This window comes from Metopolophium dirhodum, chromosome 3, assembly GCF_019925205.1.
Source record: "Metopolophium dirhodum isolate CAU chromosome 3, ASM1992520v1, whole genome shotgun sequence".
Taxonomy (NCBI): domain Eukaryota; kingdom Metazoa; phylum Arthropoda; class Insecta; order Hemiptera; family Aphididae; genus Metopolophium; species Metopolophium dirhodum.
In genome coordinates, this window is record NC_083562.1 from 4,004,452 (window position 1) to 4,018,302 (window position 13,851).

General features: G+C 34.5%; 2 protein-coding genes across 2 annotated transcripts in view; one reads left to right on the forward strand and one right to left on the reverse strand.

Moving 5' to 3' along the window:
• Window positions 1–7,011, reverse strand: part of LOC132940548 (amyloid beta A4 precursor protein-binding family B member 1-interacting protein) — a 44,181-nt gene extending 37,170 nt beyond the window's left edge. The window contains exon 1 of the mRNA XM_061008269.1: window positions 6,449–7,011. The gene's annotated coding sequence lies outside the window, so the exon portion shown is untranslated. The remainder of the gene's footprint in view (window positions 1–6,448) is intronic.
• LOC132940550 (growth factor receptor-bound protein 14-like) overlaps window positions 1–13,851 on the forward strand; it is a 110,789-nt gene that overhangs the window by 2,950 nt on the left and 93,988 nt on the right. The gene's annotated exons all lie outside the window — the stretch shown is intronic.

The window sequence follows — 13,851 nt, forward strand, 5'->3', positions numbered from 1 at the left end:
TGTTTTGAATAAATACAGTAATTGCTATTCGGTTGAATAACATTAAGTACACATATTTTATGAACAATATAAAAATTAGGGTGAAATTGTTTACAAAATATTCCGGCGAACGGCGTAGACCGTAAGAAGAGGGCAAGCACAAGTTATACATATTTATGCGAGTTTATGTATTTTTTAAACACCTCTTCGAAACGTTAATGCTATGTTCGTCTGGCGCCACAGAATCCCGAGACCGAGCCCATTGTGCCTCCGAACAAGTAACTATATATTTCCCTTTCCCAAACGAATACAATTACATTAAAAACCATAACATAATGCTCATTTTTTCGAAAATTTAAAACCAACACGTAGTCGTATTATGAAGGATAATACCCACCGTGGAATGGCAACCTCGTATAAAACATAACAGCAGTAGATCCCTACTTGGAATAAAAGGAAAAATGTGCAGTATATTTTTAGAAATGCCTATACAGTATACGAAGGGTCAAAAAACGATATTCAGAAGATACAAAGCATAAATAAATTGGCCTTATACAGTTAATGGACGCAGGCGCATACTGCAGCGCGTATAGCATAGTAGACGAGGACGGTATTAATTATTATTTTGTCACATTTATTTATAATAAAATTGATCGATGTACGAAAAAAATAAAATACAAAATAGACGGTAAAATAATTTGAATAATTAATAAAGTAACAATATTTATTTTCTTCTAGGAATTAATTACTTTGAGTGATAAATTACATGATTACCAAATAAATTACGTCTGACTTATGACACTTGTCGACGTTTGTAATCAACGAATACAGCTAAAATGTACATATTATTATGAATAAATAAAAACGTAAGACAAATATACGTATAAAGAGAAAAATATCTAACTAAATAATTAACATTGAGACTGTGCTCTTAATCACAAACAGTTAAATTAATGACATAGATGTTTTTTTTTATTATTATACGTAGAAGTATTGTTTTCCCAGACAAAGTGTAATCGATAAAAATAAAATATACAAAGGTAGAGTACTTACATTTGATATTACCTATGTTAAATATGATTTCTATTATTTAATACAATTAATCAACAGGGCTGGTGAAATGTCGATTTACGATAGAAATTTTATCATTCCAAATTTTCATGTAATTATGTATACAGACATATAGCACATATCTCAATGTACATTCAATATTAATATATTATTATTATTTCATGAATATTATTTGAAATATATATTATTCATTGAACAAATAATTTATTGTTACATTTTTTTCTACCTTATCTCTATTCTATAATAAAAATTGACCACTCCAGTGGTTGAATTCTAAATAAAGGATATATAATTTTCAGAAACTAGCAATAACAATAACTGCAATATGTAATTATGTTATATTTATTTGTATAGCCAAAAAAATAGTCTTAAGTTTTTAAATTAAATTATAAAAAAATAATTTTTTCCGGAGGAAGATCGGGCAGCTAGTATAATATAATAATAATATATCGTATAAAACACTAACAAAATACCTAGGTATATATTAAAATATATATTTATTTATTTAAAGAATTACTACAGACGATACGTAGATTATTTTTAAAACACTTAAGTAGATTACCAGTATTTCGGGGTAAATTATCGCTTGTAATTCTCTCATACGATTTACTTTAAAAGTGAAGAAATATTTATAACTTTATAAGCTATCCCGTGATATTGTATTATTTTTAAATGTCTGGGACTGTAGAAAATATATTATCAATCCACTTAAAAATAATTAAAACGTCGCGATGTACCCTTGCCGGCCTTGCCCCCTGGTATTTCATACATTATACTGACTGCCACCAAATGTTTCCGGACACTTGAAAATAAACAAATTATTTATAATGCACATGGAAGTCTGTCGTGTAAAATTCCACTAATATCCCTTTTAGTTGAGATAAACTAATACAAAAATAATTATTTTAAAACACACAAAACGGCTTGGTTTAAGAAATGACATTAAATTCTTCAAGATTCGTGTTGATTAAATAAATTGAAGTATAAACGATTAATTAAAAATGTATTTTACTTTCAAACATATTTTGAATTAAAATGTAAAAGTTTGCCTTTTAATGATTTCCTCTTGGGCCCTATAGGTAACGACTTACGCTATGTCCTAAGTGACTGCGGCGAAAAACAAAACAGCTTGATTTTTGCCGCGTTTGGAACAGCATGGTCAGAATTTAATTCGCCCGCACACTCCGCGTTCAACGTGCTCACGTAGGACATAGCGTTAGTTTAAAATAATTGACTTAATTGTGAAAGTACATATTGTGCACAATGGTCGATATGAGTTCGATTTTGACATAAAATCAATAACGATTCATAATATTGGAAGGTACTTCAGTCGGTAAAATAAACTAGAGATACGTGACTAACATGGCGTCGTATTTATCTATATGGTTATGTTATATCGTTATAACACTCAAGAAAAATTATATTTCTATGGTACACAGGCTGTTGCCAGTTTTTATTGGATAATATTTTTGAACATTATATTTACGTTTAGGGAACAAAATGAATTATAAATATAGGCATTTTATCTTCGTAATAAATTTTAAACTTGAACAACTACGGTTTTTAAATCTTCTCAGACATTTGCGTCAAGACTCGAGAGCATTAAAATTACGATCTCATATAACAAAACTTTTTAGAAAGAAACCGTTAATGCAACATTATTTTCAAATAATTCACGAAAAGGTTACGACCTCTGACGACATTATTATTATTACTATATTTTATGATTTGCACACTAAAAACAGTTCACGAAAGTAGCAGAAAGTCCCGGCTTACGTATCGCGACGAATTCATTAAAGCGAGTGTGACGAATTAACGTTAAGTATAATTTATAATAATAATCGTATTTGATGTTTTAGATGATTTAAGTAGGTAATCCGGAAAATATAGGTGTAAGTATAGGTGACATGGGTATTAAACCGTTTTCTTCGTCGACGCGATGGAAATATAATTACCGTTTTTTTTTTTAAAAATTGTTCGCTAAATTCGTAAAACGCTCATTTTTAAAAAGCATAATCAGCTGTAATTGATGCGCTGTGGCGATTACATTATTATCATTAACAGTGCGGAAAAAAACTCAAATTGTGTAATTCGACAACCAAATTATTATCATTATACGCACGCTGAAGTAGTGATGGCGACGACGATAGTAGGCGAGAAACTGTCATTTATTCGTGCTGAAGTATGTTATATACGTATACAGCGACAATGACGTCCGCAACACAACAATATAATTTACGTATATCTGACACAATTCTCGCTCGGAGAATTCAGACGAAATTACGTTGCGCCTGCTGCAGTAATTACGCGTCTCCTCGCAATTAATAATTGCGGACGATTCCCGTCCGGGGTCGTCTCTATACCCGCAGCAGCAGTCAGTGGTCCGCTGTCGGGACCGCCACCTAAATCACCGTCCCCCTATGCCTCGCCGCAGAGGGCGAGAGGGTGACGCCTCAGTAGAGCGCGCGCTACACGTGTCGTCCGAGTGATCGGTGTGAATAATGCACGAGATCAGCATCCGCTTTTGGCCGTCGTGTTGCACGTCCATCAGGATTTTCGAATTTTTGGACAGAGTTCAACTCATTGTCCCTAGGAAGAAGAATAAGAGGCTCGCGTGCGTCGTCGCTGGCGGACAGTGAATTCTAATTTCGGGGCCACCGCATTACAACTTACAACTACTATTCCTAGTTACTACTACAACAGTTCTACTATTACTACTACTACTGTCTACTACTACGCCTCACGACTTGTTTATTGTCCATTAAAATAACCGTGACAGTCACATTCTGGTGACGCGCGATAACGGTTCGTTTATTATACTGATATATTATATCGTGGTCGTTGTCGTCGGGGCCATCATCGGGCGGCCGACCGGGAGAACAATGAACCGTCACATAATGAGAATAATGATAATGATTTCATTTTTTTTACTAAGAACTACGCATTCCGTTAATTATTTCATGTACAATAATGAGCGCAAATTACGAAATAAAAAACGACAGTATTGACTAGAATAATATAATATTGTATTATTGATCTCGTACAGTCGTACGTACATCTGGAGCAGTATTTCATATTGTAATAGCGGTAATAATTGGGTGTAGCCGAATTTTAGGGTGCAAAATCGGCGGGGAACGATGACAACATGCCTCCCTCCCCCCCCCTACCCCGCCACTAAGAGAACTGATCGACGACCGCGTTTTTTATTATTTCATTACGTCACAATCTGTTAATTATTTTATATTTTACAACAAGCACAAACGCCGATGATTAGAAAGTGAAATAAAAGACGACGGTGTTGACTAGGATATAATAATGTATATAATATTACTGTCGTATGATCATCTCGCAAAGATCTGCTGCAGTATTTTATATCGTAGCGGGAATAAACAGCAATAATCGGGTACAGCCGTACCGTAAAGGGTGCAAAATCGGTGGGGAACGAAGACAATAATATGACCCCACCCGTCCACACTCGGCGGAGGACGCCGGTGATCGACGACCGCGTATAATATTATGCGGACTGTGGTGGTCATTACCACTAACTTTATCATGAACTACGACGATGTATATTATAGTTGTGTGTGTTTGTATAATAGACAATAATGTTATTATTATTATTATTTTAACGATTAACGACCTCTCGGACACCCGCCCCGCCCCCGAGTGGTGGTCAAACCGCGTCCGACTTTTTTTCCACCGTCGCCTCGGCCTTTTTCGATCACACGCTGTTATCGCCGTCACGTTCTCGACAATATTATATAAGGGCAAGCGGCGGCGCGCCGTGGTCGTCGTGCAGCCGTTGTTGTGGCCGTCGTCGTCGCCGCGTTTATTATCTCCGACGACTATCCGACGATATCGCTTGAACACGATCTACAAACCGTCCCGAGAGAAAATGCGCGAAACCAGTTTTGGTCCGTCGTCCGATATTATATACCCAGAACGGGCGACTACCTGACCCCGTCGCGCCGACATTACCACCACGTTCTTAAATTATTATTTTAAATGATAAAAACCAAGTCCCAAGTGCGGAGATCTGTCGTCCCTTAATCCCTTTGCCCCGACGAAAACCTTTTCTCGCACACCCGACAAGGGACTGAGACAGACGACGCCGCCGCCGCCGCCAACAGAACGACCGGCACATGTGCGGCGCGACCGCGGTAGCGGTGACTGTAGTAGTGGTTGACGACGACGGTCGCCCCGCTCGCCACCACCAACCGCGACGACGGTGAACTCACGAGTCTTTGTCGTAAACAATAATAATAATGGAATACCAAATAACGCGTATACGGTATACGTTATTATTATTATTATTATTATTATTACCATCACCATGACGTACGCACGCTCAAATACTCGGAAATATCGTTAAATCAGGGCCGCAGCTAATCGGTTTTACTGTACAAATACGTTCGTGGCTGACGCAGCCACGGGAAAATGAGCTATTTTGAAAAGACTTCGGTGTAGTCGACTGTTTCGTTTTTTTTTTTGTATATTTTCGATCACGAGTTTTTAAGAAGCCCCGTGAAAAGCTTTCAAGCTTCGTTTATCATGAAAACGCGTCGATCGTCACTTTTTTTGTTCTCAAACAATAAATTATATTATTTGAAAGCCCAGAGAAGAAAGTCGTCCTATATATTACCAATATGCCCGAGGTATGCCGTGTGTGCACTATTAATATAGGATATTTATAGACCGTAATAAATATTACGACCGCCTCGTTATGATGGGGAATTCGCCGTTTGATTGAGCGTTTCATATCGTTATAAAATCTTAATTATATACTAATTTATCGTAGTCTGACGAGCCACGAGCCATTCGAGCACAAAACAATAACCACGGTCAAAAGATCCCGTTGTCAGCGCGAACAAAACAAATCACATACGTTTTTACCACCAGTGTTCGGCGGTCATCGCGGGCTAAAAATGTAAAATATAAATAATATTACGGAAAGTGACATAATCTCAATTGGTCCTATATAGTTTTGCTTGCCGAACAAAATGCGGGCTATTATACTGTACGAGTTGTACATTTCGGAGAATCGAGTTCGTATTTTTAACCACACGCCGAAAGCACCGAGCGACAGGTATGTCGATATCGTTCACTGGTAAAATTGATAAAACCGACAAAAGGTCTATTTTGGTCATTTTTCGTCTGATAATATGATGTACACAGAAGAAACAGCATATTGCAACATCGGCATAATAATATAATCACATTAGAACAACATCGAAACACGTATGTTGCATTATAAATTTAAATAAATATAACAATACGAGTTGTGTATACAAACCACAGTCGTCATTACACGTTTTAGAATACCGTGTACATTGAGCATGGTGAGTTCCACACAAAATGGACTTAATGCAACATTAATTATAATAATAATGGGTCTTACCTGGCGATCGGAGACGCCTCTTCGTCTTCGCACACGATGTCCGCCGATGCCGAAACAATGATGATGTGCGACGGGTGGATGGCGGAAGTGAAATGATATATCAAATGGATAAAATGCCGCTACCACGGGCACGGACTGCGTGAGCGGAAACGCCTATCCGCGGTGTGCGTACGGATACGCATCGGAAAAACTGTTTGCAAGAACGCAAAGTTCGATGGCATCAGAAAATATAATTTAGAATACGCAGAATTACGCGGGACTTTTCGAACACGTTTTGGCGCCTACCGTGTGTGGCGTGCGAGGAAAAGCCGACAAAAATAATGAACGATATTATAATAATTATTGTATTACGTATGAGAAAACGACGATAATAATAATAATAATATTAATTCATTATCAAAAACTACAATAACAACAACAACAACAACAGCGGTGTTGGTGGTGATAACACCGGACCGATCGCTGGCGCTGCAACTCTAATATAGCACCACCGAGTACCGACCGGGGCACGGTCGCGGACGATAAATGATATACAGGATGAGTCAACGAACGCGCTGTGCCGCATGATTGTCGTGGAGCGCGGCGGCCGATTACATCCGACAGGGCACGGCGGCGGCGGCGGCGGCGCGGACGTCCGCCGCCGCAGACGTTAACGCAATAATCGACCGGGTAGGGGTGGAGCGCCACCTATCCGCGGACGCCGGCAACACTACGACAGTGGTGAACAGACGGACCGATGAGTCAGCCGCGACCGCGGTGACGACGGGGAGACCTCTGGTCGTCGCGGTCTGCCGACCGACCGTGTATAATAATATATGACGTAATGACGCATTCTCGACGACCCGGCAATGACGTCAGTACTCAGTACTGATGGGGGGGGGGGGGGGGAGAAAATAGATCTCCTGATGAAGCACACGGAAATACAATATTTGCCGGTCGAGATCTTTGATAGAAAAAACCGTTTAATCGCGTGACGTGGAAATGTATTTAAGTACACTGTATGCCTATGTAGCTTTTCGGGTGATTCACCAACTCCCATTTTCTCCTTCGACAATGATTTCATTCAAATTATGGTTCTTGGAATTTTGAAGTTTAGCCACAGATTTTATTTAATCTGTGGTTTAGCTATACTGGAGGACCATGACGTTATTCTAGAATACTTAGATTGTATTTTAGTTACTAGCCATCCAAATTTTTTTTTCCAATTGAAAACTATTCTTTTATCATGACAAATAGTCCATGGTTTCAATGTCATATACAGTCTGGATTACCAGTCTGTTATACTCCTATTACAAACATTATAGAGGATAATATTTTTGTGGATTTGACATATCGGTTTTATATTTTATTATTATTTGACTTTGTATTCGACTTTCAAAAAAAAAAATAAAAAAATTTAAATTTAAATAATTAAAATGATGTTTCAATTGTTTTGAGACAACATAAAGACATCGTTCATTTTTGTAATGGGTAATTTTACTCTAAGATTTCTCAAAAACATAAAAAAAAAGATTCTACGTAAATGCATTTTGTCTATGTTAAGCGTGGGCCAGAGAGATAAAACCTTGGATCACATTATACTATATTGATATGGAGCTCACTTCCCGATATTTGAAGCGATATATAAGCGACGAGTAACTGGTTGAGATGTTTTATCTGCTCATACGTGTGCTCATACTCGTCGCATATTAATTATGCTAATAACTTCATTCTCCTTCGGAATTCATGAGTGATGACTAGTGATACAAGTGATAATTATGTAACGAGTATACTCGGTCATGCGCAGATAACACATCTCAACCAGCGACTCGTCGCTAAAATGTGCTTCAAATTGTTTAAATAGGCGTGATAGACTATTATAGGTGGTAGCCGAAGAAAATCTCCATTTATAAAAAAAATGGAATGGATCATTATTTAGATTATTTGATATTAATAATAATATAAATAATAATTTTTACATATTTAATTTTCTTTCAGTGCATTAAATGCTTATATTGTCATAATTTTGTAGTTCCAAATAAAATTCCATACATGTAAAAGAACGTATACATTTTTGATACGCAAAAAATAAATTTCAAACCGTGTAGGTGGTACGCAAATATAAAAAGTTTGAAAACCGCTGATCCAAGGAGAAAACAAACAGTGCGCTAACATCCTCTTAAGAAAATTAATTATATATAATTAATATAATATATTCTACAAACATATATAATCTTCTACCAGCGATTTTATTTTGGAACCAGAAACTTATAATAAGTATCGCCGGGCTCACACTACACCGTGTCGTGTGATTCGTTTATGTTCATACCAAAATGCAATACCAATGGTATGAATTTGAATTATGAATATTGTACCTGATGATAACATAATATTGTTTTATTTTAGTTTTCACTTTTCCGCACATAAATGTTACAACACGGTCAAAAGTTGAATATATTCAACTATACGGTATCGTTTGGTAACTGTGATTATTTTACACGTCACGGTGTGGTGTGACCCAGGCTTAAGGTGAGTTTCCACTATATACGTGTACGTGCATTTATTTGACGGATCCGTTAGCTATATGAACGGTCTCACAAGCGTTTCCTATCGGTTAGGATTGGTAACATATTAGTTACCTCATATTATTCTTATATGTTATCAATATTGTTATCAATATTGTTATCAATATAGAGCCTTGTACAGGAAAAAGTCGAACTAGATCCAACTTCATGGTATCATGGTTAAACCTGTGGTAAGAACGTATAAACACTCTGGTAGTCTGGTATACCTAAAGCTTACCATGTATACCAACCAATCACAGGAAAGTATTTTTATGCACGTACATGTACACATATGTAGTGGAAACCCACCTTTAAAAACAAAATATTTTATGTACCTGGTACCTAGTGATTAGTGAATAACAGAAAATATGTTACATATTATGTCAGTGTTACCTGGAATCCCGGAAAAAAAGAACAAGGAAAAAAGGTTCAATTTTATTCATTTTTTTTCGGAAAATAAGTCAGTACATAAAATTACTAAACGGAAAAAAAGTATCATTTGATTTTGTTGTTATAAAACCTACAGTAATAGAAGTATAAGGAGTATGGCAAATAACATGTATTAGAAGGTAAGGTATAATAAAGATATCAAATATAAAGTTATATCTATGATCTATCTAATTTATAAAATTCTCGTGTCACAGTGTTAGTGGTCGCACTCCTCCGTAACGACTTGACCGATTCTTATGAAATGTTGTGTGTATGTTCAGTAGGTTTGAGAATAGGCCGTAAAATATTTTTCACCCTCCTACCACCCGTCCGGGGAGTTGCTCAAACAGGGATTTTGAGATTTACGGTGGAAATTTTTCCATGTTAATTTATATTTTAATAGTCATTATGTATAAAAAAAAAGGTGGATAAGTGGATGTCGCTCTGCTGTACAGTAGGTTACAAGTGGGTCACTGTAATGGATGGTGTTAAATTTGAATTCAATGATATAATATCATTGTATAAGAAAAACGATTCTGAGCGAAAACGGTCAGTCAGCCTATGATATTACCAAGTATATTTGATGATATTATTGTGAATAAAGTAATTTATATATAACCTATTTACGTGGAGCCTTGTTTTAAATTTTCAATCCTTAGCCATAAAAGTTAAACATTTTATACATTTTTAACTACAAAATAATTAATAAATTATAAATTTGATAAATGTTGTCAAAATTTGAACTTTAAATGTTTATAAAAAAAAATTGTGCCCATGTATTTTTAATATTTTTCAACTGCTATTAGAACGATATATCAGGCGCCTTATATTCAATTTTCACGCTTTTTTACCCAACAAAAAAATTTTTATTGATATTTATAGAAAAAAAAAACTAAAAAAATTGAAAACTCACAATGTCCGTAAACCGCTCAAAAAGAGTCAAAATATTTTCAAAATTTTATGGTGTATAGAAAATGCTAATATAAACATTCAGTGAAATTTTCAAGTATCTCCAGTCATTCGTTTTTTAATTACAATAAAATAAGAAAATTGTTACATGAGAAATCGAGTGAATATCAAATGTTGTAAAAATATAAATTTCAGACGCTCATAAAAATTTAATTTAAGCTTCTTGTAGACATTTTTTTTTTTGATAAAGGTAGACAAACTTATGAGTAATATGATATTACATTTTAAAATCTTAGATTTAAAAAGAAAAATTTTTATGAATTCTCAACTCAAAATAATTTGCTAATTTTCATGATTTTTCCGTATTTTGTCAAAATTTGAACTTTAAATGCTTATAAAAAAAAATTGTGCCTATGTATTTTTAATATTTTTCAACTGCTATTAGAACGATATATCAGGAGCCTTATATTAAATTTTCACGCTATTTTACCCAACAAAAAAATTTTTATTGATATTTATAGAAAAAAAAAACTAAAAAAATTGAAAACTCACAATGTCCGTAAACCGCTCAAAAAGAGTCAAAATATTTTCAAAATTTTATGGTGTATAGAAAATGCTAATATAAACATTCAGTCAAAATTTCATGTCCCTACGGTCATTTGTTTTAGAGTTACACGAAAAACCAAAATCGATTTTCTCGAAAACAGATTTTGCGTAAAAATTCCCGTTTTTCCTTAATTTTTCTTTTGTTTTTTACGTCGCTTTTGAAAACTACTGGGAAATTTTTACTTTTGACCCCCCAATGTACCAACTAGATTCACTTTCCTATCAGAAAAGTTACTGTTGAAGAAAATCCAAGCACTTTTACTGTCCTAAAAGGTGATGACAGTCACAAAAATAAAAAAATTAAAAAAATAAAAAAATAAAAAAAAAACACACATCATTGTAAAATCAATACATTCATCGCTTCGCTCAGAATCTAAAACCGTTTTTATTATGTTATTTTTTATTTATATTTATAAATAATATTATTATTTAAAAAACTAATCAAGTGATATTCTGATGAAACGTTTGTGTATGTAGACTATGTAGAGTGTAGACGGGTAATACGTAAGACCTGTAATAAAAACATAAAATCATAGTGAACATTTTAAATTCAGATTATTAGAAAATACCGTAGCGGTGTCGATAACACCCGTTCGTACAGCAATTCGGTGAAAATGCATTGCTGGACACAGTGTGGCAAAATATATTTCTTAGAATACTCTATGTTTCTATGGACAAACCCCAATCCACTATTGCCACTGTTATAATTTTATCATTGATAATGATAGTAAATAATTCTATTTATACTATTGACCAATATTTTCGAACTGCTATTTGCTTGTATTTATCGTCTACATAAGTGCATAAGTCTACATAATATGATAATATTACAAAAAAAAAATAGAGGGGCTTCAGCACCCCCAGTTTTTTCATTGAAATTGCGCCCCTGCCCTACATTATTAAGATCAGGTACAAGCATCAAATCGAATTTTCGAACAATGCCTAACGCCTATACCAATTACCAAGGTGGATGAGTTGCACTTTGTCCGCGATCCGACGTAGACTAACAATAATAATTTTTTTAAGAGTTGCGGGCATTTTTAATTTGCATTTATTATACACGCATAACTCACTTAAAAACTGAATTATCGTAAAAAAACTTCCAGCAAAACACAGATACTATTCTTACCATCAAGTTTCATAATAGGTCGATTCACTCTAATTTTTAAGGTAACGGCATATAACGTGAACTGTTGAGCGTAAATTTGGTGTGTTACGCGTTTGTAAGACGGAGACAACACATGGGGGTGTGGCGTCCTCTTACACAATTTTTTATTTTAAAAACCTCCATGCAGTATATAATATACTCACACAATATACAAACAATCTAAAGCGTAAGACATTAATTCAATTGATTTTAAGATATTATATCTAAAAAATATCATGTTATTTTTATAAAATTTACCTATGATATTTGTTGGTATTTTTTTTGAAGAATATTTTTCTAAAGTTATTAGTTAGGATATAAACTGTTTTGTAAAATTCTTTCAGTCTCACTCTCACAAATATTTATCTCCACTTTTCAGTGTTTCAATATTTCAATATTATATTCTACAATGGACATTATTACTTCCAATAAAAATAATTGTTAATTGTGTGAAAAAGAGACGAGTACATAATAATGTATGCACTAAATATACTGGAAAAAAATTTTCTTTTTTTCCTATGACGTGGGTTTCACTACGTTCACGTGTACGAGCATTTATTGACCGCGGGGTCCGTTCGCCATGGACGGTCTTCCATCGGTTAAGACTGGTTAGATCGATTAGGATTAATAACATATTGGTTACCTCATATTATATTCTTGTGCTATCAATATACAGTCTTGTACATCCAACAACACGGTCTCGGTGGTTAATCGTGTGGTAAGAAATAAGAATGTATAAACACTCTGGTACCAAAAGCTTACCATGTATACCCCAACCATGCAATCACAAAAAAGTATTTTTACGAACGTACACGTAAACGTGTATAGTGGAAATAACCCACCTTTACCCTGAATCACGTCCAATCGTGTATTATAATTTATAATTATATTATGTGCATTGTGCAGTGGATGCGGTTTTCGATTATTTTCAATTGAATACCACCGCCTTGCGCCGTTCCGTCGTCGTTATGGCAATATGTGATACATTCACTCGTCGAAATGTACCGATTCCCTTTGTTTTCTTCGTAAACTAATCAAGTCAATGGCACCGTTCGGTGTTTTTTGCAAACGTTCGCTATTATTGTTTGCCATTCGAGTTTTCTCGTTTTCCACGCAATATCTAGGTTCGAATATATTACAATATTATAGTTGTCATCTACATTCGTACCTATAATAAATAATAAACCACTATACCTGTCTCCACAACAAGCCTAGCTTACGGAGACAATCATTTATGTATAATGCCAAATTATAATATGTATAAATATTTGTAATTTTACATGTATGTATACATTTCTGTTTTAAATGAAAACAAATAAATAAATAAATAAATAAATAAATAATACTTGCGTACTGAATATTGTGTTTATTTTATCAGCTCGTCGACGTCATTTTGAAAATATATCGTTGTCGTCAAAATGTGTAGTTGTCTGTCATTCCCATAGGGGTATAGTGTGATTTTACATTATTCACTATAAATTCAAATCGGTATAATAACAAAAATTGATTGGTAAAGGTGGCAAAGGGGTGTCTGGATTTTATGACAAATTTTATGTTTTTTTTTTATCATCTCTTCAAAACCACTATAATATACGGAGCCTAGGCATTATTATTTATTATGTACTTACAATCGTCATCAAAATATTTTATTATTAAAATAATTTAAGATTTTATATTTATTTATTTACTGCCATTATGGTTTTAGGTTTGGCCTTCAATGCCTATTTTATAGTCATTGCAACCAATACATTATAAGGTATCCAAAGATA